We start from the raw sequence: 6,007 nt of genomic DNA on the forward strand, positions 1-6,007 counted from the left end.
TCGCCGGCACTACTTAGCCGCCTCACCCGCCCGGAGATCCCTCCGCCGAGGCAGGAAGGAGTCCCGGGGAGGGAGCCCCGCCCCCCGCGAACAGGCCCCGCCCCCCGCGAACAGGCCCCGCCCACCCACAGGGACTCGCTGAGGCCCCACCCCCTCCACACCTACCTGGGAGTAAGCCCCACTCACTGCACTGGGACTGGCTTCTGAGTAGACCTGCAAGGACTGTCCTCTGAGGCTGCCCTGCTCCCCACACTTACCTGGGAGTAAGCTCCTTGACTACAGTGGGAGTGACTTCTGAGGAGACCTGCAGAGGGTGGGGCTGTCAATCACCTATCAATAAACTATCAGTGATCAATAACCTACTGGTAGCCTATTAATAAACTGTTAATAATCCATTAATGAACTATTAGTAATCGATTAACAATGTATTAATGAGCTATTAACAATCTATTAATGAACTGTTACTATATTAATTGTTAACAATGCATTAATAATCTTTACATTACATATTAATGACCTAATAATAACCTAATAATAATTATAACAACAATAACCTAGGGAGCCCATTAAGGACCATCGATATCCTTCCAATCAATAAACTATCAATAATGTATTAATGATCAATAGCCTACTAATAGCCTATTAATAAATTGTTAATAATCCATTAATGAACGATTAGTAAACTGTTATTTAATGATTATTTTAATGACGAATTAATGATATGTTAATGAACTATTAGTAAACATAGGATTTTTCTGTGGCTTGCATTTGCTACTGAGCTGCTACCAGCTGTATGAAATTGAAAACCCACAGCCAGACCTCAGAGACAGCAGAATCTGCAGGGTACATTGCCCTTATCTGCTCAGGTTAGCTCAGTGTTTCTCAAACTGTGGGTCAGGACCCACTAGCTGGGTCACAAGCTAATTTCATTTCAGTGTTTTATTTTTACTATATAGACTTGATGCTCGCGTGGTATGTGACTGCATTTGGGGAAATGTTACAGACCTGTACTTTTAACAAGCTACTGTGTATATTCTTATACATATTCATATACATAAATACATTCTTATACATATATCTTTATATTGTGTTACAAGGATAGTAAATGGGACTTACTCCTGGGTGTGGGTAGGATTGCAGCCTAGGATTGTTAAAAATGTTCCTGCTTGATGATGTCACTTCCACTCATGACATCACTTCTGGTGGGTCCTGACAGAGTCTCATTCTAAAAAGTGGGACCTGCTGCTGAAAGTCTGAGAACCACTGGGTTAGCTGATGAAAAACATGCATTATAATTTTATCTGATTTTTTTGTCCCAAGATAAAACAATCCCCTCTAATGCTGTATTCGAGTAATTCATATGCATTACTTATGGATGCATAAGTAAGTATGCTTTTGAGTGTTGCATACCAAATTCCTGGAAAATGTATAACAATGCATTTTTTCCCCAGGATGTTTGGCTTAAATTCCCCCCATCACCACCACCTCTGAAAATAATCCAGTTATTGACACGCTACAGCATACTGCCATCTACTGGAAGAGATGAGGGCTGCAGTTTCCATGTTCAAAATCTGTAGAGCAGATTCAGGAAGGGGATTGATCCCCCTCTAAGAACTGCTTGCCTTTACTTGAGTCAGGACCCCTAAGGTGGAAGGGCAGTGTCTGCAAGGACAAGGAGGGTTATGCACTCTCCTGCTACACCTGTGGTGAGAGCAAGTGGAGAGACTAGAAAAGTGAGCCCAAAACCCAAGTGAGCCCACAACCATCCCTGCAATAGAGGGACCGCTACCCAATTCAACAACTTGTGACCAAAAACTCATTTGACAGTTGGTCAATTAGTTAAATAAACATGAAAAGTTTTTGTCAACTGATTGATCAATTAATTAAAATTTCCATGTGTGAAAAAACCTGGTTGTTCTAAAGTAAACAGTATACTTTTGGGACTGAGATTGCATCCACATTCGTGTCACAGCAGGAAGTCATCTTCAGAGAGACACTGCAGGAGGAGGGGTTCCCATACAGGAGAGAAAGCCTCTTCTCAGACAGTGCTTCTCAATTGCAGCTGTGTCTATTCAATATATAGATATATATATCCTGATGAATTAGGGATATCTTTTCAGTCAACCACAATGTTTAAATGGATTAATCGATGAATTCACTTTTAAAGCAATTATAATCATAAAGGAAATTCTGAATAAAAACACATAACGCCGCTTTCAGCACTTCTAACTTTGGAAAACACCAAAATCTGTGAACAAATAAAACCATTTTCACCCACCTCTAGAAATAACATATGCAAAACACTCTTATTATGATGGTTCCCTAGAAAGAGGCCAAGAACTGAATGGCAGAAATATGACTTGAATCCAGATTTCTAAAGCCCAATCCATCCACTGGTCTGCTCCAAATGTTTTTATTGTTCTTTCAGGCCCAAATCGTAACCAACTTTCCAGCACTGGCATAGCTGTGCCCATGGGACATGTGCTGCATCCTGCAGTTGGTAGCATTCGTGGAGGCCTCCTCAAAGTAAGGGAATGTTTGTTTCCTTGCCTCGGAGCTGCATTACCCTTATGTTGGTGCTGGAAAGTAGGTTAGGATTGAGCCCTTAATTTTCTTTCCAATTTTTTTTCTTTGTAGCCAGCCCTTTCTCTGAGGACTGGGTATTTGTTCTTAAATGAGAGCTTACCCATGATTCTGCAACAGCCCCCCCCCCACACACACACACAGAGTTCACAAATATTTTTTTTCTTTTGTCATTAAAATATTAAGAGCACAATCCAATGCATGTCTATTCAGTGAATACGGCTTGCTCCCAGGTAAGTGTGGATAGGACTGAAGCTCATGAAACCTGTTGAAAATAAAAACTATGCCAAAGCAATTAACTGTAAGAAATGGTTTGGACTTTAAACAGTCACTGGTTTTAGACAGAAACTGAAAGGGTAAAACAAGAGAGAGAGCGGCGGCCTTTTTTTCCCTAGTCTCATGGGAAAGACTCCCACATGCTAAACAAAAATGGAATCCAGCTCAATTTATTGACTTAGAGAGGAATGGTAAAGGCAAGAGCACAATGCTCTAAGTCTCCCAGATGAATGAACTAGAACTTGTTTAGGATCAAAGGATTGCAAACTTTTTTATTGAGTTTTTCAGCCTCTCTCTGGACCTGGCACTGGGTCTCTGGAGGGGGAGGGAAGCCTCTTACAGGATGAAGCAGAAACCATTCCAAAGGAACGCTTTTTCCTTTTATTTCCATTTAGTCCATTTATTTCACCTTGGCAGAAAATCTATTAGCAGCTCCTTACCTTATCCGTTCTATAATGCAGGAATCTATCATTGTTAAGCCAAGAAAATCACATGGTTAAACACTTAAAATCACAGCACTAGCCAAACTGCCAACCTGACTACCTCATACACACACGGCATCGATTCTCTGTACTCCTAACCATTGACTGAATGCTGTGATGTTGTGGAATATTTACCAATGTTCTAGATTGTCAGGAAGTTTTTGGACTCCACATGACACCTTGCATCTCTTACAATGCACAATAAGGTAGCCCAGTGGCTACTGACCATATTTTTTTTTCCATCAATGGCTTTGTTCTTTTACTGTGGCAGCACAGATGACCCTGGTATGCCAGTCACCTGGGCAGCCATGGCTGGCTGCAAAAGGCCAGAACCTCCAGGACCAATACTGACCTCTGCTCACCAATAGAAATTTCACAACTGAACACACTTATAATGGCCCTCAATGCATTGCAGAGGGCCCCATTCCATCGGCTATGCTATATTCATTTGTTCTGCAAAAGCCAGGAAGCACTCTTGCCCTTTACATCAAGAATATATCAAGAAAACACGTCCTACAATCCGTCATCAACTGTTCAACCTCAGCGGTTGCACGGTATGAAATTGCAGGCTGCAGGGCTGTACACTGATTTGGCCTTAGTGTTCATGCGCATGCCATTACACGCATGTGTACTTAAAATAAGACACATCCTTATTTTAAAGGTTTAGATGCTAGAGCAGTGGTTCTCACACATTTAGCATCAGGACCCACTTTTTAGAATAAGAATCTATCAGGACCCACTGGAAGTGATGTCATGACTGGAAGTGACATCATCAAGCAGGAAAATTTTTTAACAAACCTAAGCTGCAATCCTACCCACACTTACCCAGGAGTCAGTCCCATTGACTATCGTTGTTAAAAGAATATACATAGTAGCCTGTTAAAAGTACAGAGCTGTAACATTTCCCCAAATGCAGTCACTTACCACGGTAGCATGAAGTCTATTAAAAATAAAATATTGAAATGAACGGGGACCCACCTGAAATTGGCTCACGACCCACCTAGCGGGTCCCGACCCACAGTTTGAGAAACACTGTGCTAGAGATACTGGGGAGGAAGCTGAGGACAGGACCAGCAACTCAAAAGGAACAAAATAGGGGCAGGGACTTGCCAGGGACAGGGAACAAACAACAGGGATTGTCCTTGGTAAATAGGAACAGCCGAGTTGTATGGCAAGGCCATCATCCGCATAGCATGCTTGTGAAACCCTGGGGGGCTCTGGCTGGTCCCTGTCAAAATGCTGAACTAAATGAACCTTTGCTCAGATCGTGCAACACAGTTCTTATACGTTCCAAGGTCATTTTTAAATCAGAGGTGGCAGGGATGAAAACTGGGATGTCTTGTGAATGTTTTGCAATGAGCTCTATTCCCTCCTGCAATAATCTTGCCTAGCTTCAAATGGCTGGGAAGGGGCAGGGGGGAAGTGGTGGAAGGCTGCAAGCAACAGATAATGCCTATTCCTGCATATCATTTCCCCACAAATTCATTTCAACGTTCTCTCTTGCTCACACACACACACACACACAAATATGTGTCCCAGTCTGGACTGGAAAGATCAAAGTGGCGCAAATTGCAGAAATTAAGACGTCTGGAAAAGATTGCTGAGGCCTCTGAAATGTGTGTGTACACACACGCAGCAGAGTCCACCATTCCACAGACCCCACCCCCCACCCCAAGCATGCAGTATAGGGGCTGAAAGCTACGTAAGCATGTGTAAAAACTCTACATGTTCTGTCATCTTTGGATGCCGGGGACAGACTTGCTGACAGCGCTGGCCTTTCCCTAGACTCCAAAAACTTCAGAAGAGTCTTTGAACCAGTGTCTGTGTCATTTTCAGAAGGAACACACAACACACACACACACAACAAAATATCAGTCTGCAAAATAAAATGAAATGCAAGCATACTTAAACAAAAAACAAAGAGGGCAGTTAGTTGAAAGAAGGGGTTTTAAAAATAAAACAGCTGAAGTTGTTTGCAAGAAAAGATCTCAGAAAACACCACATGCTGCCCCTAACCAACTGGAAATGCTGGGTGTGGGAACACAGCCATGGCAATTGTGTGTGCAGCACTCGGTTTGTGCAAGAGGGTCCTAAACCAGAAGGGGCTCCACATACAGACTGTCCTTGTCCAATCCTTGCCCCTTGATGTTCACTTCCTGTTTCTGATTAGATCACAAATGTAGAGATGTGGCCATGATCAGGTGTTTCCAGGACATCTTGGCCAATTAAGTTTGGAGACTGATGGATAAAAGACTCTCAACTGGCATGAAGTGTGGGGCCAAGGGGAGGTCAGAAGTGGAAGACACAGCAATTTTGTGGCAGTGGGCTGGCAGATCTCCAGGTAATTTGCTAAGGGTTTCAGACCTCTTATAGCTTTAAAATAGCAAGTACAAGTGGCTTACCTTGTGCAAATTGCTGATCTCTCACAGGAAGGATCTTGCCTTTATGGTCTGCTTTGGGCTACCTGGAGGCATCTGATTGATCATTGTGGGAATCAGGCTGCTCGGGTAGATGGACCTTTAGCTGGCCCATGGGGCTCTTCTTACACTCCTCCTCTGGATAGAAACAACTCACAGAACAGTGGACTAGAATTGCTTCCAGAACTTCTCTTACATGCAGGCCACTGAGGCAGAGAAAAAAAAGACACACTAGAACATTCCTCACGT

Source organism: Tiliqua scincoides, chromosome 11, assembly GCF_035046505.1.
Source record: "Tiliqua scincoides isolate rTilSci1 chromosome 11, rTilSci1.hap2, whole genome shotgun sequence".
NCBI classification, from domain to species: domain Eukaryota; kingdom Metazoa; phylum Chordata; class Lepidosauria; order Squamata; family Scincidae; genus Tiliqua; species Tiliqua scincoides.